Here is a 23884-nt window from a genome sequence, read left to right on the forward strand (position 1 = left end):
ATTTGCCCATGTTTTAATGTGAAATGTTGATGGACAATAGAGGTCGGCCGATTAATCGGCAAGGCCGACTAATTAGTGTCAGGTTTGCGTAAATGGCTATACGGGAGTCAGGTGCAGGAGAGCAGATAATGGGTAGCAAACGGAGCCTTTTATTTAGGCGAACCAAAAACACAAGGCACAACGAACACAAAATACAATACGGGTTGACAAAACCCAGCGCAACCAATCTAACGAGCGCATACATGAAACAATAAACAATCCCACACAAAGACATGGGGGGAACAGAGGGTTAAATACACAACAAGTGATTGAGGGAATTGAAACCAGGTGTGAGGAAAACAAGACAAAACAAATGGAAAATGAAAAGTGGATCGATGATGGCTAGAAGACCGGCGACGCCGACCGCCAAGCGCCGCCCGAACAAGGAGAGGACCCCACTTCGGCAGAAGTCGTGACAATTAGGGACAATTTCAAGTTTTCATATCAATCAGTAATCGTCCTTTTTGGATGCCGATTATGGCCGATTGCACTGCAATCCACGAGGAAACTGTGCAGCGTCAAAAGGACCTTGTGGCTGCAATGAGCCAAGGTAAGTTGCTAGCTAGCATTAAACTTATCTTATAAAAAAACAATCAATCTTCACATAATCACTAGTTAACTACACATGGTTGATGATATTACTAGGTTAACTTGCTTGTCCTGCGTTGCATATAATCAATGGGGTGCCTGTTAATTTATCATCGAATCACAGCCTAATTCAACTTCGCCAAACGGGTGATGATTTAACAAAAGCTCATTCGCGAAAAAAGCAAATTCTTTGCACAAATGTACCTAACCATTAACATCCATGCCTTTGTTAAAATCAATACGCAGAAGTATATTTTTTTAAACCTGCATATTCAGTTAAAATAAATGCATGTTAGCAGGCAATATTAATTAGGGAAATTGTGTCACTTCTCTTTCATTCAGTGCAAGCAGAGTCAGGGTATATGCAACAGTTTGGACCGCCTAGCTCATGAACTGTGTTTCTTCCTAACAAAGGCCGTTATTAATTTGCCAGAATTTTACATAATTATGACATAACATTGAAGGTTGTACAATGTAACAGCAATATTTAGACTTAGGGTTGCCAGCCGTTCGCCAAAATACGGAATGATTCCGTATTTCACTGAAAGAATAAACGTTTTGTTTTCGAAATGATGGTTTACGGATTTGACCATAATAATTACCAAATGCTCGTGTTTCTGTGTTTTTATTATAATTAAGTCTATAATTTGATATTTGATAGAGCAGTCTGACTGAGCAGTGGTAGGCAGCAGCAGGCACGTAAGCATTCATTCAAACAGCACTTTACTGCATTTGCGAGCAGCTCTTAGCAATGCTTGAAGCACAGCGCTTTTTATGACTTCAAGCCTATCAACTCCCAAGATTAGGCTGGCAATACTAAACTGTCTATAAGAACATCCAATAGTCAAAGGTATAAGAAATTCAAATGGTATAGAGAGAAATAGTCGATGCATCATAATTCCTATAATAACTACAACCTAAAACTTCTTAACTGGGAATACTGAAGAACTGGGAATATTGAACCATCAGCTTTCATATGTTTTCATGTCCTGAGCAAGGAACTTAAACGTTACCTTTTTTACATGGCACATATTGCACTTTTACTTTCTTCTCCAACACTGTGTTTTTGCATTATTTAAACCAAATTGAACATGTTTCATTATTTATTTGAGACTAAATAGATGTTATTTATGTATTATATCAAGTTAAAATAAAAGGGTTAATTGTTCATTCAGTATTGTTGTAATTGTCATTATTACAAATATACATAAAAATCGGCCGATTAATCGGCATCGGCCTTTTTTGGGTCCTCCAATAATCGGTATCGGTGTTGAAAAATCCTAATCCCTCTAATGGACAATATTAAATATCTTGTGAATGAATATTGATCATTTGTTTTTAATGCATAGGGTGGTTCTGGTTGGTCATTCCAGAAAAACGAAGATTGGTTTGAGACTCCATGGGCACATTGTTCAGACCTCGTTGTTGCCGTGACAATATTTCCATCTTTACATCTGACCCCTTATTGAATACATTTCTACAGGCACGGAAACTCAGTCGAACGGTACGTTCTGCTACATGACGGAGAAACACCAGTTAATCTTAGTTCAGTCAAATGCATTCTGTACTTGACTACCCAGTCTCACGCTGTTCTGCAGTTTCTTATGTGCCTCAGCTCCTTCTCGACAGTGCAGAGATGCAATCTCCACACACAGGGGCTACAGCGCAATCCCACAAAGACTTTCACATCCTAGCAAGCAGCTCCTGAATATGCAATTGAATGACCACTTACAAGCAAAGAGCAAAGAGAGAGAGAATAAAAAATCGAACACTTTCCAGATTAAAGTGGTTCATTTACCTTGATTGCCATTCCATTTCAGCTAATATTTCCACAACAAAGAAGAGGCATAATTGCATTAGAGCAGGACCAGATTCAACACTCAAATCCCGTACAGCTAAAGTGGCCCCATTCTGTCACGTTGTGCTCACACCGTCCATACTGTATGTGAGAGAGGTAGCCTGTTACTAAGGCCTTACACTCATACAGATACCATCATTGTATCACTGGAAAATATGTATTTCTGCATGTGAGATATACAGTATGCAATCCACTGATAAGGAATTATCCGATGGCTAATAGTTTTCTGAACAGTCTGACTGTGTAAGCCTTTCTAGATGAATTTTCTCCCTCCCTCTCCCCATCACAGTCATCGTTTATTTTGTCAGTCTCTCTTTTTTCATATGAATATGAAGTGTTCGTAACATCTTGAGTTAATGTGTCTACTTGTGAATAAGTCTAGCATTTGCCCATATGCGTGAGTGTGCGCTTCCCAATCATCTGATTAAAATGGTTTAGTCTTTGCCTGTGATAACAGTCTCATGGTAGATAACACACTGATTGAAAAGTAACGAAAGGCATTATCTGTTAAGCACACACCCTTTAATCAGTACATTTTGCAAGATAAACAATCAGACTGCAACAACAGCATTTTGTTTGGGAAAAACAACAAATGTACTTGCGGTAATTGCTTATGAAATCAGTAATGATGAATACCAGAATATAGCCCACAATGTCTGTTGTCATTAATGTCACTTTGAATTGCAAGACGATAGGAATGAGGAAGATCACAGTTGGTCTCGTTTCACAGGTTTCATCACAGCTTTATGGTTTGGGCGGTAATTGGGGGGGGGGGGGGGGTCATGGAGGTAATGGAGGGGTGGTTGGGGTGTTCGTGGTAATGAGACAGTGTGTGTGTGTGTGTGTGTGTGTGTGTGTGTGTGTGTGTGTGTGTGTGTGTTCAGTGGAGGCTCCTCAGATGAGGAAGGGGAGGTTCACCCTCCTCAGTGAATTTCATAAAAAATGTAATTAGTGAAACATTTAAAAAATACTTTTTAGATAAAACTGTACTAAATATATTCATTCACATGTCATCAAATAATTGATTAAAACACACTGTTTTGCAATGAATGTCAACAGTAGCTTTAATAGCAATCTGTAGGGTAGCACCATAGTGTAACCAGAAGACAGCTAGCTTCCATTCTCCTCTGGGTAGATTGACTTCAATACAAAACCTAGGAGGCTCATGGTTCTCACCCCCTTTTATAGACTTACTGTCACATCCTGACCTGTAAAGGGGTCATTTGTAATTGTAGTATGGTCAGGGCGTGGCAGGGGGTGTTTGTTTTGTGTGTTTTGGGGTTTTTTGGTTCTAGGGAATTTTGGTTCTAGTTTTCTATTTCTATGTTTCTATTTCCATGTTTGGCCGAGTATGGTTTCCAATCAGAGGCAGGTGTTTTTCGTTGTCTCTGATTGGAAGCCATACTTAGGCAGCCTGTTTTTTCCTTTGGGTTTGTGGGTGGTTGTTTTCTGTATAGCCTGTGTGCCTTATGGAACTGTTTCGTCGTCTGTTTATTTTGTTTTGAGTGTTCTTTCTAAATAAAAAAGAAAGATGAGCACTATACCCACTGCATTTTGGTCACCGTTCATCGACGCATCTGACACTTACACAGTAATTATGACAACTTCCGGAGGATTTCATCCAACCAATCAGAGCTCTTGCAGCATGAATCAAATCAAATCAAATCAAATGTATTTATATAGCCCTTCTTACATCAGCTGACATCTCAAAGTGCTGTACAGTAACCCAGCCTAAAACCCCAAACAGCAAGCAATGCAGGTGTAGAAGCACAGTGGCTAGGAAAAACTCCCTAGGAAGGCCAAAACCTAGGAAGAAACCTAGAGAGGAACCAGGCTATGAGGAGTGGCCAGTCCTCTTCTGGCTGTGCCGGGTGGAGATTATAACAGAACATGGCCAAGATGTTCAAATGTTCATAAATGACCAGCATGGTCAAATAATAATAATCACAGTAGTTGTCGAGGGTGCAACAGCACAGCACCTCAGGAGTAAATGTCAGTTGGATTTTCATAGCTGATCATTGCGAGTATCTCTACCACTCCTGCTGTCTCTAGAGAGTTGAAAACAGCAGGTCTGGGGCAGGTAGCACATCCGGTGAACAGGTCAGGGTTCCATAGCCGCAGGCAGAACAATTGAAACTGGAGCAGCAGCACGGCCAGGTGGATTGGGGACAGCAAGGAGTCATCATGCCAGGTAGTCCTGAGGCATGGTCCTAGGGCTCAGGTCCTCCGAGAGAGAGAAAGAAAGAAAGAATTAGAGAGAGCGTACTTAAATTCACACAGGACACCGGATAAGACAGGAGAAATACTCCAGATATAACAGACTGACCCTAGCCCCCGACACATAAACTACTGCAGCATAAATACTGGAGGCTGAGACAGGACGGGTCAGGAGACACTGTGGTCCCATCCGATGATACCCCCGGACAGGTCCAAACAGGCAGGATATAACCCCAACCACTTTGCCAAAGCACAGCCCCCACACCACTAGACGGATATCTTCAACCACCAACATACCATCCTGAGACAAGGCTGAGTATAGCCCACAAAGATCTCTGCCACGGCACAACCCAAGGGGGGCGCCAACCCAGACAGGAAGACCACGTCAGTGACTCAACCCACTCAAGTGACGCACCCCTCCTAGGGACGGCATGGAAGAGCACCAGTAAGCCAGTGACTCAGACCCTGTAATAGGGTTAGAGGCAGAGAATCCCAGTGGAGAGAGGGGAACCGGCCAGGCAGAGACAGCAAGGGCAGTTCGTTGCTCCAGTGCCTTTCCGTTCACCTTCACACTCCTGGGCCAGACTACACTCAATACTGAAGAGATAAGTCTTCAATAAAGACTTAAAGGTTGAGACCGAGTCTGCGTCTCTCACATGGGTAGGCAGACCATTCTATAAAAATGGATCTCTATAGGAGAAAGCCCTGCCTCCAGCTGTTTGCTTAGAAATTCTAAGGACAATTAGAAGGCCTTGATCCTAGGTCCTGGCAGAGTTGTGCAGACTCAGGACAACTGAGCTTTGGAGGAATACGCAGATTTAAAGAGGAGTCCGTAATTTGCTTTCTAATTATCATGATCTTTTCCTAAAAGATGTTTATGAATTTATCACTGCTGAAGTGAAAGCCATCCTCTCTTGGGGAATGATGATTTTTAGTTAGCTTTGCGACAGTATCAAAAATAAATTTGGGATTGTTCTTATTTTCCTCAATTAAGTTGGAAAAATTGGATGATCGAGCACCAGTGAGGGCTCTTCGATACTGCACGGTACTGTCTTTCCAAGCTAGTCGGAAGACGTCCAGTTTGGTGTGGCGCCATTTCCGTTCCAATTTTCTGGAAGCTTGCTTCAGAGCTCGGGTATTTTCTGTATATCAGGGAGCTAGTTTCTTATGACAAATGTTTTTAGTTTTTAGGGGTGCGACTGCATCTAGGGTATTATGCAAGGTTAAATTGAGTTCCTCAGTTAGGTGGTTAACTGATTTTTGTCCTCCGACGTCCTTGGGTAGGCAGAGGGAGTCTGGAAGGGCATCAAGGAATCTTTGGGTTGTCTGAGAATTTATAGCACGACTTTTGATGATCCTTGGTTGGGGTCTGAGCAGATAATTTGTTGGGATTGCAAATGTATTAAAATGGTTGTCTGATAATCCAGGATTATGAGGAAAAACTTTAAGATCCACAACATTTATTTCATGGGACAAAACTAGGTCCAGAGTATGACTGTGGCAGTGAGTAGGTCCGGAGACATGTTGGACAAAACCCATGAACTGACATGTTGTCCAACCAATCAAATGATCAGAGAATGAATCTAGTACTGAAAGCATAAGCTACAGCTAGCTAGCACTGCAGTACATAAAATGTTGTGAGTAGTTGATTTAAAGAGAGAGAAAGACAGTAGTTGAACAGTTTTGAACAAATACAGTACATTTCTTAAAGAAAGATAAGCAAAAGAGAGAGAGAGAGCTATATTTCATACTTTTTTTTCACTTTCAGTTCCACTTACTTAGCAAGCAAATGCAGTTGGCTCGTTTAGCCTACTCAAACTCCCGACTCAAACAGAGGGATGCTATGTTACCTAGCTGGCTATGACTATCCAACACAACACTGGAACTTTTCCAAGTCAAGGTAAGCTTTTGGCTTTACTAATTTATTGCCACCGTGGCCTGCCGGGGGAACTGCTAAACTGCTTACTGACTGTACACTGTACTGCATGATTGTAGCTGGTTTACTAATGCATTAGTTCAATTAGCTATGTTGACTATGATGTTACTTTAGCTAATATGGAGACAATGATGTAGGCTGTGTGTAGCGGTTATGATATGGTTTGGCTTGGAAAGGTTTTTTCTCCTGGTCACATTCAGCTGATGTGTTGTGCATTGAAGTCCACAAGCAAAGGGAAAAGGTAAAAGGAGAGCGCGTAGATGCGAGAAGGAATACATCGTGGCTGCTATAAAAGTGAACTATGTTTGCGTGTATTCATTCCGCCAATTCTGTTGAAAGACGTTTCTTAAACGGAAGCAAACGGAACGAAACGGGAAAAAAACATACCTGAATTTGTCCAACAGAAACTTTTGTCTGCAACTATTAGACTAATCATAACACCCTAGATCAGCTAGATGCAGGCAAGAGTGTGCAAGGCACTATTAAATGTGTCACTGTCTGTCGCCTAAAAATGTATCCCGACCTGTGTGCTCCTACATTGTAAACATTCATTCATAGGCAAGGCTGTAACAACCTCATGATGGGTTTATGAACATTTTGAGTATCATGTAGTAGCCTAAACCTATCGATGTTACATTGAACTGGGTGAATGGAATATGAATGATAGTCATCCAATATGCTGTAATAGAAATAAGGCCATGCTTATTGTCCTCCCTCATCATAAATGGCACCGACTGCCACTAGTGTGTGTGTATGTGTGTGTATGTGTGCGTGTGTGTGGAAGTGTGAGTGTGTGTGCATGTGTCTGAGCATGCGTGTGTGCAAATGCATATTGTGGAAACTGCTCACATTTGTGAAATTTGCGCGATTCAGAAAGGACGAGCATGTCAGCCAGTAAGTCAGTATGGCAGTCCCTGACCATGGACTTCCTGATCATGGACTTCCTGATCATGGACTTCCTGATCATGGACTTCCTGTCTCTCTTCCCCAAAATGGAGAAAATAAGAAGACAAGGATGCGCCCAAAGCCTTGATTTGATTATTTGTTGCTGTTTACAGTATACAATGCCTTCAGAAAGTATTCACACCCCTTTACTTTTTCCACATTTTGTTGTGTTATAGCCTGAATTTCAAACTGATTAAATGTAGATTTGTTTTGTCACTGGCCTACACACAATATCCATAATGTCAAAGTGGAATTGTTTTTCAAATTATAATTTTTTTAATTAAAAATGAAAAGCTGAAATGTCTTGAGTCAATAAGCATGCTTAAGTGCTTAAGAAGTCACACAATAAGTTCCAATAAGTACCTCATTTCTGTACCCCACACATAGAATTATCTGCAAGCTCCCTCAGTTGAGCAGTGAATTTCAAACACAGATTCAACCACAATGACCAGAGAGGTTTACCAATGCCTTGCGAAGAAGGGTACCTATTGGTAGATGGGTAAAAAAAAGCAGGCATTGAATTTCCCTTTGAGCATGGTGAAGTAATTCACTACAATTTGGATGGTGTATCAATACACTGAGTCACTACAAAGATACAGACGTCCTTCCTAACTCAGGTCCCAGAGAGGAAGAAAACCGCTCAGGGATTTCACCATGAGGACTTAAAAATAGTTACAGAGTTTAACAGCTGTGATATGACAAAAAAAATGTAATGGAGATAAGCACAGGAAAAATCCTAGAGGAAAACCTGGTTCAGTCTGGTTTCCACCAGACACTGGGAGATGAATTCACCTTCAGCAGGACAATAACCTAAAATCTAAGGCCAAATCTACACTCGAGTGTAAATATTCCTGAGTGGGCAAGTTAGAATTTTGACTTAAATATACTTGAAAATCTTTGTCAAGACCTGAAAATGGTTGCCTAGCAATGATCAACAACCAATTTGACAGAGCTTGAAAAATTCTGAAAAGAATCATGGGCAAATGCTGCACAATCCAGGTGTTGAAGATCTTAGAGACGTATCCAGAAAGACACACAGCTGTAATTGCTGCCAAAGGTGTTTCTAAAAATATTCACATAGGGGTGTGAATACTATGTAAATGAGATATTTCTGAATTTAATTTTTATTAAAAATAAAAAAATGTTACTACTCTTACATTGCTATCTCTCTGTGTATTTGAGCAAGTATTGTCTATGTGTCTTTGTGACTGAGTGTGTATTTGTGTTGCATAGAGGGATATGACTTCTCTCATTATTCTATGTGTATGTGTGTGTATGTGTGTGCGTGCATGTACGTGTTCATATGTGATTGTGTGCGTGTGTGTGCCCATTTGTGTTTGTGTGTGTGTTTGTGTGTAATTATGAAGCCCAGACTGAAAATGCCCTCCAGCTGCTTGTTCCCTCAGACAAGAAAGACTCAGACTTTAGATCCTGTCTACCTTCCCTTAACCTTAATGTGTCAGGATGCAGCATGTTAAAGGGCCTGGGGACCATCGGAATCTGTCAACTAATTTCTAAATGTTGTTTTTGTGTGCCGTAACAAAGAGTTAAAACGTGCACCCACTCAGGCAGCATGAGGTCTCCCACTCTTTTCTCATTTGCATGTTGCTTTTTAATCAGTCTTTAAGGGAGGTGCGACCACTGAAATAGCTTTGCTTCAAGGTAGCCAAGAATAAGTCTTAACTCATCAGAGTTTAAGACCTGTCTAAGCCGGTGGGGTGTCTGGGAGAGATATAAGAGATATAGGAAAGATCAGGAAACATAAAAAAAGTACATTTATTCAACCCAATTTTTGGGGCATTAAACAGTCTCCATACTCCCATTCATTGTTTGAACTGATACTGGGGGACCTTCAGACAAGTCTTGTGAGGTCTGTGGGCGTCCTAGAGCAAAACAACTAACATGTACGTGTAAGCATCTCATTTTTACATTTAAGTCATTTAGCAGACACTCTTATCCAGAGTGACTTACAGTAGTGAATGCATACATTTCATACAATTTTTTTCTTTTTTTTCTTCTCCGTTCTGGTCCCCTGTGGGAATCGAACCCACAACCCTGGCGTTGCAAACACCATGCTCTACCAACTGAGCCACACAGGACCAGACCCTTTGCACAGCGGGGTTAGCGTGTAGCCCAAACTGTACGGACACTATAGACGATTTTGTGAGAAGAACAATTTACGAGATGTCTCTTGCTCTGACAAACACCCCTCTAGCTCTGCCACCTTTCACCACAGATGCGGAAGTGTGACATAGGCGGATGCAGTGGATTGAGATATCTCTAGCTTAAACTGACTGATTTTTATGGGGATTTTTTTTATTATGCCAATTAGATTTACACAGGGGTGCAGAAATCAGGGGTTAAATAAAAAAAAAGTGTTATTAAATGCTTAAGATAATGTTCCTAAATGTTTTGTTAATGCTACCATCTGTTTCCTTTTGATGTAGGAGAATGCACAAAAGTCATTACAATGCATGAAAGGAGCTAAAGTTACGATTTGAACCGTGTGCCACAAACAACTCTCAGGTAACACAAAATGAAACACTCCCTTTATTTCTTCGCAGTACAAATTAAAGTCATACTGATTTTGGCCATTTATTTTGTGTGATCTCTCTCTGTACCTGTTAATGGGTAAAATATCTGCTTTCAAATATTATGCAAAGGATATACACTGCTCAAAAAAAAGGAACACTAAAATAACACATCCTAGATCTGAATGAATGAAATAATCTTATTAAATACTTTTTTCTTTACATAGTTGAATGTGCTGACAACAAAATCACACAAAAATAATCAATGGAAATCCAATTTATCAACCCATGGAGGTCTGGATTTGGAGTCACACTCAAAATTAAAGTGGAAAACCACACTACAGGCTGATCCAACTTTGATGTAATGTCCTTAAAACAAGTCAAAATGAGGCTCATTAGTGTGTGTGGCCTCCACGTGCCTGTATGACCTCCCTACAACGCCTGGGCATGCTCCTGATGAGGTGGCGGATGGTCTCCTGAGAGATCTCCTCCCAGACCTGGACTAAAGCATCCGCCAACTCCTGGACAGTCTGTGGTGCAACGTGGCGTTGGTGGATGGAGCGAGACATGATGTCCCAGATGTGCTCAATTGGATTCAAGTCTGGGGAACGGGCGAACCAGTCCATAGCATCAATGCCTTCCTCTTGCAGGAACTGCTGACACACTCCAGCCACATGAGGTCTAGCATTGTCTTGCATTAGGAGGAACCCAGGGCCAACCGCACCAGCATATGGTCTCACAAGGGGTCTGAGGATCTCATCTCGGTACCTAATGGCAGTCAGGCTACCTCTGGCGAGCACATGGAGGGCTGTGCGGCCCCCCAAAGAAATAGGAACTGAGAAGTGGTCTGGGGTCACCACCTGCAGAACCACTCCTTTATTGCTAATTGCCTATAATTTCCACCTGTTGTCTATTCCATTTGCACAACAGCATGTGAAATTTATTGTCAATTAGTGTTGCTTCCTAAGTGGACAGTTTGATTTCACAGAAGTGTGATTGACTTGGAGTTACATTGTGTTGTTTAAGTGTTCCCTTTATTTTTTTGAGCAGTGTATATACTCTCTATACATACACTGAACAAAAATATAAACGCAACATGCAACAATTTCAAAGATTTTACTGGTATGGCAACTGCACCGCCCACAACCGCAAGGCTCTCCAGACGGTGGTGCGGTCTGCACAAGCATCACCGGGGGCAAACTACCTGCCCTCCAGGACACCTACAGCACCTGATGTCACAGGAAGGCCAAAAGGATAATCAAGATCAACAACCTCCCGAGCCACTGCCTGTTCACTCCATTACCATCCAGAAGGCGAGTTCAGTACAGGTGCATCAAAGCTGAGACCGAGAGACTGAAAAAAAGCTTCTATCTCAAGGCCATCAGACTGTTAAACAGCCATCACTAACACAGAGAGGCTGCTACCTACATACAGACTTGAAATCATTGGCCACTTTAATAAATGGATCACTAGTCACTTTAATAATACCGCTTTAATAATGTTTACATATCTTGCATTACTCATCTCATATGTATATACTGTATTTTATACCATCTATTACATCTTGCCTATGCCGCTCTGTCATTGCTCATCCATATATTTATATGTATGTATTCTTATTCCATCCCTTTACTTAGGTTTGTGTGTATTAGGTAGTTGTTGTGGAATTGTTAGATTACATGTTAGATATTGCTACACTGTCGGAACTAGAAGCACAAGCATTTCGCTACACTCGCAAAAACATCTGCTTACCATGTGTATGTGACCAATAAAATGTGACTTGATTTGATTTGAAATTAATTAATTAGGCCCTAATCTATGGATTTCACATGACTGGGAATACGGATATGCATCTGTTGGTCACAGATACCTTAAAAAAAGGTAGGGGCATTGATCAGAAAACCAGTCAGTATCTGGTATGAGCACCATTTGCCTTATTCAGCGCGACACATCTTCTTCACATAGAGTTGATCAGGCCGTTGATTGTGGCCTGTGGAATATTGTCCCACTCCTCTTCAATGGCTGTGTGAAGTTGCTGGATAATGGCGGAACTGGTTGATCCAGAGCATCCCAAAAATGCTCAATGGGTGACATTTTCAGCTTCCAGGAATTGTGTACAGATCTTTGAGAAATGGGGCTGTGCATTATCATGCTCAAACATGAGGTGATGGCGGCGGATGAATGGCATAACAATGGGCCTCAGGATATTGTCATGGTATCTCTGTGCATTCAAATTGCCATTGATAATATGAGTTGTCCGTAGCTTATGCCTGCCAATACCGTAACCCCACCGCCATCATGGGGTACTCTGTCCACAACGATGACATCAGCGAACCGCTCGCCCACACAAAGCCATACACGCTGTCTGCCATCTGCCTGGTAAAGTTGAAATCTGAATTCATCCGTGAAGAGCACACTTCTCCGTGTGCCAGTGGCCATCGAAGGTGAGCATTTGCCCACTGAAGTCAGTCACAACGCTGAACTGCAGTCAGGTCAAGACCCTGGTGAGGACAACGAGCATGCAGATAAGCATCACTGAGACGGTTTCTGACAGTTTGTGCAGAAATTCTTCGGTTGTACAAACCCACAGTTTCATCAGCTGTCTGGGTGGCTAATCTCTGACGATCCGGCAGGTGAAGAAGTTGAGGTCCTGGGCTGGTGTGGTTACACTTGGTCTGTCGTTGTGAGGCCGATTGGGCATACTGCCAAATTCTCTAAAACGATGTTTTGGTAGAGAATTTAACATTCAATTGTCTGGCAACTTCTCTGGTGGACATTCCTGCAGTCAGCATTCCAATTTCATGCTCCCTCAAAACTAAAGACATCTGTGGCATTATGTTGTGTGACAAAACTGCACATTTTAGAGTGGCCTTTTATTGTCCCCAGCACAAGGTACACCTGTGTAATGATCATGCTGTGTGTGTGTGTGTGTGTGTGTGTGTGTGTGTGTGTGTGTGTGTGTGTGTGTGTGTGTGTGTGTGTGTGTGTGTGTGTGTGTGTGTGCGTGTGTGTTGAACTAGATCACAGACAGTCCAGCTGCTTGCTCTGCTCTGTGGTCAGCGTTTTCTTGGCCAGTGCTGCCAGAAGTCCTCTACAAGTCAGAAGTGACATTGGGCTCAACACTGTTTACTGGAAGCATAGAAGCATTCCCCCTCCAGAAACATTTGTCCCGAGTGAAAGAGAAGACGTTTGTCCTCCCAGGCTGCTTGGGAAGTGGTCCACAAAACTCGATAAGCAGCTCTCAACCACATTGAAAACACGGCCCAGTCCACAACAGATGTTTGTTTTTCTGCGACTTTGCTCTGTAGTGCTCAGAGCATAAGAATAGACTGCTTATTGACCCTGTGTCCATATGTGTCTTTACTGACGAGAGTGCGGTGAAGTGATTATATCAACAGGGATGATTTTCTACAGACCTTTCCTATTTCATATTACAATGCACAGCATTTTACACATGAGGGGAGGAGCGTTTTAATGTTGTGACACGTCTGACCTCGTGGTGTATTGTGTTTCTGAGATGTTTCATAATATGGGATGTGGACAGTATGGGAGTTGTTCAAGAGCAGTACATTATGATTGTTTTATTATTTTCTCTTGAGATAGGACACAACATGCAAAACATATTAAGACATATTGATAAGGAATGTCAGAAATGAGAACTTCACTTTGTTACTCTTGAGGGGGGGCATTTGCAGAACGGAAGTCTTTGTCAAGAGTAAAGGCGAAGAAAAAGAGGGAAAGAAAGAAATAAAAAGATGGCCCAGAACATTACCACCAGTGCGGTCATTAATGAGCATTGCTCATGCTGTCATGGCAACCATTATCACAGTAATGTCGCTAATGGCATCGGAGACAGGGCAAGAGAAAGATGTGAAAATTATTGTCAGATTCAATTATGCTTCCTTCCCCTGAACTCAGCTGGTCCTGCTTCAGGCTCCCATTGATTAGCTATCAAATTGAATGATAAATGGGAGCAGTAGAATTCAGACATTCTGCCTTGCGAGTCATCACAGGTCCTCATAGATGGAAGCAGGGGGTTGACCCAATCAAACAACCTTAATCATCATCATTACTGAATTGTGTACTACGACACAATTAACCCTCTTTGCAATGTTATCACATTCACTATTGCTGACGCCATTGCATGTGCAGTAGAGTGCATTGCCTGTTATCACAATAAGGTCAACTAATTCGATGTCATTTTAAGCACATATCCAAGGATTCATGTCCAAATTGATATTTGATTTGAGAATATTACCAACCCAAAAGTCCCCACATTCTGAAGGTCATTCAATGACCTAGTTTAGCAACTGTGCTTTATGAAACTAGCCTGGTTGCTGTCTCTGTTCAGCTATTACATTCCACTCCATGAAACTTCTATCATTTGACAAAGAGACAGGCCTTTCGGCAATCTTCAAATATGAACATTCTATCATTAATGAGCTCTAGGAGATCAGTGGATTTGATTCTGATTTGATAACCCTCACAACTATTATCCAATCACAATGTTTATGCAAATTTGACTGATAGGATATCAAATGGAGACAGAAACATAAACCTTTTACCTTATCACAAGTAGACATAATTGCAAATTATTAAATCCTTCCAATAGAAATAAAAAATATATATTTAGTTACGAATTGAACTTTAATTAAATTAGTTGAATCTTCACATGGGATGAGTTCACTGAACGAGAAAAGAAAGGAATATTGAATGATCCGAAATGATCCATTGCATCTCCCAAAAACATTTTCAACATTCATCTGTAAAATGATAGTCTAGAAACTAAAGCTATAGTTGTCTTCCTCTCAGGCTTCCATGTCTTCTCCTGGACCTCCTCAATGTCCACCTCTTGAATATCAGACTCTGGGGCCCCATCTTCACTGCCACTTTCCAACCTTGTTGAGGATGGCTCGTTGTCAGGCTCAAAAAGCCTCATTTTTCAACCCTTGTAGTGGTCAGCCTGTTGCATGCTTTGGTGTGTGTGAACCCAAACAAGGACCAGTTGCGCTCTGAGGCGGCTGATGTTGGTGGGATTTGGAGGATGATCGAGGCAACAGGGGAAAGAGTCTCAGATCCACAAAGTCCCTTCCACCAGGTGGCTGATGAGATATGTTGGCACGACTGCCATATTGAGTCTCCATCCCAAAGCCCTTGCTTGGAAGTGTACTTCGCCAGACTGCCAAGAACCTTGCCCTCATCCAGGCCAAGGTGGCGAGACACGGTGGTGATGACACCATAGGCCTTGTTGATCTCTGCACCAGACAGGATGCTCTTGCCAGCATACTTCCAACATGTACGCTGCTGCTTGTATGGGCTTCAGACAGAAGTCTTCACGCTTTTTGATGTATTTCAGAACTGCAGTTTCCTCTGCTTGGAGTAACAGTGAAGTAGGCAGGGCAGTATAGATTTCTTCTCTTACATCTGTCTGAACATCAGACAGGTAGGCATTGTCTCCCTAAATCCGTGCAATGGCTACTGGTACAGTGGGGGGAAAAAGTATTTGATCCCCTGCTGATTTTGCACGTTTTCCCACTTACAAAGAAATGATCAGTCTATAATTTTTATAGTAGGTTTATTTGAACAGTGAGAGACAGAATAACAACAAAAAATCCAGAAAAACGCATGTCAAAAATTTTTATAAAATGATTTGCATTTTAATGAGGGAAATAAGTATTTGACCCCTCTGCAAAACATGACTTAGTACTTGGTGGCAAAACCCTTGTTGGCAATCACAGAGGTCAGACGTTTCTTGTAGTTGGCCACCAGGTTTGCACACATCTCAGGAGGGATATTGTCCCACTCCTCTTTGCAGATCTTCTCCAAGTCATTAAGGTTTCGAGGCTGACGTGTGGCAACTCGAACCTTCAGCTACCTCCACAGATTTTCTATGGGATTAAGGTCTGGAGACTGGCTAGGCCACTCCAGGACCTTAACCTCTATGGGCTAGGTGGGACGCTAGCGTGCCACCCGTGGTGCACTCCATCAACAGCAGGTGCATTTCAAGAGCGGCAAATTTGAATCCAAATAAATGTCAAAATTCAAATTTTTCAAACATACAACTATTTTACACCCTTTGAAAGATAAACATCTCCTTAATCTAACCACGTTTTACGATTTCAAAAAGGTTTTACGGCGAAAGCATAAATTTAGAGTATGTTAGGACAGTACATTTACAAGAGTTGTGTGTAATGTTTTGTCAAGTCAAAGACAGGGTCACCAAAACCATAAAACCAGCTAAAATGATGCACTAACCTTTTACAATCTCCATCAGATGACACTCCTAGGACATTATGTTAGACAATGCATGCATTTTTAGTTCTATCAAGTTCATATTTATATCCAAAAACAGCGTTTTACTATGGCATTGATGTTGAGGAAATCGTTTCCCTCCAATAACCGGCAGTCAAGTCAGCGTCACAAATTAAATAATTAAAATTAGAAAACATTGGTAAAATATTATATTGTCATTTAAAGAATTATAGATTTACATCTCTTGAACGCAATCAACTTGCCAGATTTAAAAATAACCTTACTGGGAAATCACACTTTGCAATAATCTGAGCACTGCGCCCAGAAAAATACGCGTTGCGATACAGACTAGACGTCATGTTGGGGAGATCTAAAATCGAAAATACTATGTAAATAATCTATTACCTTTGATTCTCTTCATCAGATGTCACTTCCAGGTATCACAGGTCCATAACGAATGTAGTTTTGTTCAAAAAAGCTCATCATTTATGTCCAAAAATCTCCGTCTTGTTAGCACATGATCTAAGCCAGCCGGACTTCTCGTCATGAACGAGGGGAAAAAATATATTTACGTTCGTTCAAACATGTCAAACGTTGTATAGCATAAATCATTAGGGCCTTTTTTAACCAGAACATGAATAATATTCAAGGTGGACGAATGCATACTCTTTTATAACGTATTGGAACGAGGGTACCCAACATGAACTCGCGCGCCAGGTGTCTAATGGGACATCATCGTTCCATGGCACTTGTTCGGTCAGATCTCCCTCCAGAAGACTCAAAACACTTTGTAAAGGCTGGTGACATCTAGTGGAAGCAATAGGAAGTGCCAAAATATTCCTCAGCCCCTGTGTTTTTCAATGGGATAGGTTTAAAGGCAATACAACACATCAGGTATCCACTTCCTGTCAGAAAATGTCTCAGGGTTTTGCCTGCCAAATGAGTTCTGTTATACTCACAGACACCATTCAAACAGTTTTAGAAAATTTAGGGTGTTTTCTATCCATATATAATAAGTATATGCATATTCTAGTTACTGGGTAGGATTAGTAACCAGATTAAATCGGGTACATTTTTTTTATCCAGACGTGCAAATGCTGCCCCCTAGCCCTAACAGGTTAATGTGCTTCTTCTTGAGCCATTCCTTTGTTGCCTTGGCCATGTGTTTTGGGTCATTGTCATGCTGGAATACCCATCCACGACCCATTTTCAATGCCCTGGCGGAGGGAAGGAGGTTCTCACCCAAGATTTGACGGTACATGGCCCCGTCCATCGTCCCTTTGATGCGGTGAAGTTGTCCCGTCCCTTTAGCAGAAAAACACCCCCAAAGCATAATGTTTCCACCTCTATGTTTGACGGTGGAGATGGTGTTCTTGGGGTCATAGGCAGCATTCCTCCTCCTCCAAACACGGCGAGTTGAGTTGATGTCAAAGAGCTCCATTTTGGTCTCATCTGACCACAACACTTTCACCAGTTGTCCTCTGAGTCATTCAGGTGTTCATTGGCAAACTTCAGACGGGCATGTATATGTATTCTTGAGCAGGGGGACCTTGCGGGCGCTGCAGGATTTCAGTCCTTCACGGCGTAGTGTGTTACCAATTGTTTTCTTGGTGACTATGGTCCCAGCTGCCTTGAGATCATTGACAAGATCCTCCCGTGTAGTTCTGGGCTGATTCCTCACCGTTCTAATGATCATTGCAACTCCACGAGGTGAGATCTTGCATGGAGCCCCAGGCTGAGAGATATTGACAGTTCTTTTGTGTTTCTTCCATTTGCGAATAATCGCACCAAATGTTGTCACCTTCTCACCAAGCTGCTTAGCAATGGTCTTGTAGCCCATTTCAGCCTTGTGTAGGTCTACAATCTTGTCCCTGACATCCTTGGAGAGCGCTTTGGTCTTGGCCATGGTGGAGAGTTTGGAATCTGATTGATTGATTGCTTCTGTGGACAGGTGTCTTTTTTACAGGTAACAAGCTGCGGTTAGGAGCACTCCCTTTAAGAGTGTGCTCCTAATCTCAGCTCGTTACCTGTATAAAAGACACCTGGGAGCCAGAAATCTTTCTGATTGAGAGGGGGTCAAATATGTATTTCCCTCATTAAAATGCAAATCAATTTATAACATTTTTGACCTGCGTTTTTCTGGATATTTTTGTTGTTATTCTGTCTCTCACTGTTCAAATAAACCTACCATTAAAATTATAGACTGATCCTTTCTTTGTCAGTGGGCAAACCTACAAAATCAGCAGGGGATCAAATACTTTTTCCCTCCACTGTATAGGTTTCAGGAGTTTCCGGCTGCTTGCCACTCTCTCCAAAAATACATCATCCAGGAGGATCCTCTTGATGGGGCTGGCAATATCGGCAGACTGTGATATGGCCATTTCTTGGAGAGACTCCTTCCCTTCCAGGAGACTGTCAAACATGATGACAACACCACCCCAACCGGTGTTGCTGGGCAGCTTCAACGTGGTGCTCTTATTCTTCTCACTTTGCTTGGTGAGGTAAATTGCTGCTATAACTTGATTACCCTTCACATACCTAACCATTTCCATGGCTCTCTTGTAGTGTTTTCATTGTTTTCAGAGCAATGATGTCCTTGAGGCGCAGATTCAATGCATGAGTAGCACAGCCAATGGGTGTGATGTGAGGGTAGGACTCCTCCACTTAAACCAAGAAGCCTTCATGTTCGCAACATTGTCTGTCACCAGTGCAAACACCTTCTGTGGTCCAAGGTGACTGCCTTCAGCTCATCTGCAATGTAGAGACAGGTGTGTCTGTTGTCCCTTGTGTCTGTGCTCTTGTAGAATACTGGGTGAAGGGTGGAGATGATGTAGTTAATTATTCCTTGCCCACACCCATCAGAAATGATTACAATACACTCTGCTTTCTCTATGATTTGCTTGACCTTCACTTGAACTCTGTTGAACTCTGCATCCAGCAAATTAGTAGATAAAGCATGTCTGGATGGAGGGGTGTATGCTGGGCGAAGAACATTCAGAAATCTCTTCCAATACACATTGTCTGTGAGTATCAAAGCTGAACCAGTTGCATACACAGCTCGAGCAAGACATTCATCAGCTTTTCTCTAACTACGTTCCTCCATTGAGTCAAAAAAACGTCTGATTCCAGGAGGGTCATGAGCTGTTGCTATCGATAAGGTGTCTGATTCATCATTTTCACCTCGAATGGAAGTAGAGAGACTTTTGTCAGAGGTTACTTGTTGTGAGCACTGAGGGAACTTTATGCACTTGGCCAGATTATTCTGCATCTTTGTTGCATTCTTCACATATGATTTGGCCAGTATTTGCAAATGTACACAGCTTTTCCTTCAACATTAGCTGCAGTGAAATGTCTCCACACATCAGATAGTGCCCGTGGCATTTTCCTGTAAAGATTAGAAAAAAATGAATAAAAATTACCCAAATACAATTCCATATACAGATAAATAGTTAAGTAGTTAGATTAAACAACTCCTTTGTAAGATAAATGCATTAAAATGAAACATGTATGGAAACAGGTTAATTAACACTCCTCAGTTAGCAGGCTCAAGCAAGCTAAAAGCCACATGGTAGCAAAAACTAACTAACAGAAATTGTTGACAAGTTAGAAATGATTTAAACACACTTTGCTGTAGGCTACTATTTACTAGTTAACAAAAATCATGTATCTCATATTAAATATATTCACCCCAGTCAGTATTGTAATCAAAACTTACCAGAAAGCATGTAGTCCTTCGCTCAGACAGTGTAGTAGTGTGGGCTCAATAGCGTCTCATTAGTGTGCAAGATCTTGAGAATCAGCTGAACATGTGATGGAAGAGTGCACAGCACATGTGATGGAAGAAAGCACTGTGCATGCAGAGTTGCAATTCCATTGAATTGGGGATAGTTTAACCAAAATATGCCACAATACCTAGAATTACCTTATGTGTATCCCACAAAAAAGGTTCACTGTTATAAGCTAACTATTTTTAATGAATTTAAGCTAAATTCCCCAAATTCCCGGGCTTAACTTCCCAAAATTTCAGGAAATATACCGGAAAGTTTCCGACCCTTTGCAACCCTAATCACATCACACCAGAGAATCTCTCGCCATTCAAACTTCCCCGCCAGTTCATTGTGAACGCTGTAGCCTATTTTATATTCAGCAAGCAAGTGCAAGGTGCTTCTTTCTTTGAATATATATACAATATATTTTAATAGCTAAAAATTAGTGACCAAACTATATTGCTACTTCTTGTACAGGCATTGGGCTATATAGGCTACTGGTTCAACAGCTATAAGAGAGGATGGAAGAGAGAGAGGACATTGGGGATGGCAGCGGAGATGCATGAATTGTGCATTGGCTTGCGAAACTGCCACTTAACTTCCTTCATACTGGACACATAGACATGACAATGGTATTCATGAGTTCATCTGACTCTGGGGAAGTAGATAAAGTGCCTCATTGTCATAATGATCAGCATATGTGGGAGGAATGATGACAGGTGCCAGTTTTGAGTTTCTTTCCTCTGATTAATGTTATGCAACTGAAGCAAACGTACCTCAATTGAATCTTGTAGGCTAAAATGTTCCATATCATTATTTCTCACTCTCATTAAATACATAGAAAACAGAAAACCAGATGTTTTAGGCTTAGTTATAGTGAAACACATCAATTCTGGTTTTCATTTTGACAGTTTGTTGCAAAAATGATATACTCTATTTTGGTCAACGTTGTCATGGAAAATATTAATGCTGTTTCCAACTGCCAATCAGTAACTACGATGTAAATCGGGCTGCATATTGAATGTTGAGATTGCCGAAAGTCCAGTCTCTTCGGCAAATAACAAGAGTGGTAAGGAGTGGAATGTTAGCTACAAAGACTGGTACCCAGACTGTTATAAAATGTGTAGTGACATAGAACATCCTCTCTCTGTGGTTTTATTCAAAATGACAATTGTAGAACCCATCTCTTTGAATGTCCTTAAAGGGATAGTTCACCCAAATTTCAAAATGCCGTATTGGTTTCTTTACCCTGTAAGCAGTCACCATATTCAGTCTCATCTGAACGTCGTAGAATTCTTGGTTATCTTCACGAACCCTGGCTAACAAGTTGAATCAGCGATACAAAATTTGCCTTATTTATTTATTTACTAAATACCTAAATAATCACACAGAATTACATATACACGGGATGGCTCATACATTGATTACTAATTATGTCATAAAAGAAAACATCCCTAGTGGATTAAACCAAATGATGGCTAGTTACACAAAGAAAGGAGGTTGGGTTTGAATGAAAGTGCGGGAAGACTGAGGAACAAAAGGATTGGGTCTCTATTGGACCTTATGAAGCTATGCTATCGTAAATACAGAATCTTATGCATTCTAAATATTTCGGAAAATGCAAGAAATATATTTACTCTGAGTTGCGCTTCAATAGATTGGTCAAAGATGGAAGGGTGGGTTGCACAGCAGAGATCTCCCTTGTCCTTTGAAGAATATTTCTGGGCGGATACATTGTAGTCTGTCGTCGTGTGGTAGAACGGGTACATTGTAGTACCCTGCCGTCATGTGGTAGAATGGATACGTTGTAGTACCCTGCCGTCGTGTGGTAGAATGGATACATTGTAGTACCCTGTCGTCGTGTGGTAGGACGGATACGTTGTAGTACCCTGTCGTCATGTGGTAGAACGGATACGTTGTAGTACCCTTTCGTTCTGAAGAGATTGTCCGTCCTTTCCTAGGCCACACACGTTTACAGTTGCTGCTGATAACTCGACATCTAGGATGTATCACTTCTTTAGTGAATAAGAGTTCAAAGTTCATACCCAGTTGCCATACTTAAAGGTCATGCTACATTCTGGCTGGTGTAGTCGAAATTAGCCTTCCAGCGTGGTGATCGTCACCTCCACATTGAAATTCACCCTTTTAAACGTATGGACATCAGTCTTCACGTCATCAGGAACACAATCTAATTTCGTTAGGTTGTAGTCGTTCAACCATTTGCAACCAGAGCTCACGCTGAGGTTGGCTTAGTTCACCATGAATTGGGTCACGGGGGCTCTTATAGAAATGTTGAAAAGGGGTTGGTTCATCATTTCCAACCAATGCCTATTCACGTGGGCGTGGCCACTGATTGAGCATACTTTACTTTCCAAGATACAGTTTATGTCGTCCTATCATCAGTAATAATGTTTCAGACGTCAACTGATCTGACATCATATTCTTTAAGTACCAACGGACAGTTTCAACTGGTTGGATTACCGAAATATTGTTCCGTTCCCAACCTTTTGATGTTACCATATTCTCTCTATGTTGACAAAGGGCTTTCCAAGAGTCCATTCTGTAAAGTAGAGAGAGAAAAGAGGGAAAGGTATTTATGGGGGTCATAAACCTCACCAACAGTGCAATGTCATGACAACAGCAATCCATGCTTTAGTTGTGTTTACCAAATGCGGCATTGTCTCCAAATGCTAACTTTAAAAAATAAATTACCAAGAAACAAAGTAGTATTTTTCACGTTTCCAGTCAAAATCAAGTTACATTACGATGATATGGATAAAAATGTTAATAGAATACAGTAGTTTATTTTACAAAAAACTTTAGCATTTGGAAACATAGGCCTGGTAAGCACAACCAAACCGTGATTTGCTGTCTTTCCTTGTCCATAAACTGCTTACAAGGTAAGGAAATCATTATGTAATGTTGTAATTTTATGTTGTCTAACAAGACAGCCTTACAATAGTTATTTCCAGTTTAGTGTTTTGTTCACCAGAGCCCAGGACTGAACTTAATCCAAAGGCAAAGCGTGGTAAACATCAAGTGAGAATGAAGAGGTGGGTGATTCTTGAGAATGCTTCTGACTAAATGAGGAACACATTGGGGTAAGAGGCAGGTGGTTAGGAGAGTGGAAACAAGTGAAACCATAGGGGCGTTTAAGAGCAGGGTGCTGGAATAATCCGGATTGATGAGTTCCATTTGGTCAACATGTTTGTGTGCTTTGGAATGCGTGAGGTTTTGGTAGCAGCCACATTAGAGAGTGCGACTCGGACGACGAGATTCCTGTGGCCAGACAACGACAGCGCTTCTTGCCCCGTCTGCTAAATTAACTAGTGTAGCCCCAAGCCATTTGGCATAGCCAGTTCAGGACCTAACATAACGACAAATCAGAGTATGCTATTCTGTTCTTCTGAAATAGACTACATTTTCTTCGTATCATGTTTCTTTAGACCTGTCTAAAACAAATAATGGATTTATTGGGAAGCTGTAGGCTATATTACATGGATTTATTAGACTTTTTAAAATGTAGATGTTCCAAAGGTCTGCTTGTGAGGAAGCCAGGAGATGCTAAATGTGTTTATGTTAATTAACGGTCAATTACCATGAGACCGACAGTTCTTTGCTTGACAAGCACTGGCTGATGAAATTTTGTGACCGCCACAGCCCTACTTGCCCCCGTTTCAGAAAGAATCACCACTACCTGTTGTTTGCTGGCCATGCAGTCAATAATAAACTCCAACTCAGAACATACTCA

The sequence above is a fragment of the Salmo salar genome, chromosome ssa24 (genome assembly GCF_905237065.1).
Source record: "Salmo salar chromosome ssa24, Ssal_v3.1, whole genome shotgun sequence".
NCBI classification, from domain to species: Eukaryota; Metazoa; Chordata; class Actinopteri; order Salmoniformes; family Salmonidae; genus Salmo; species Salmo salar.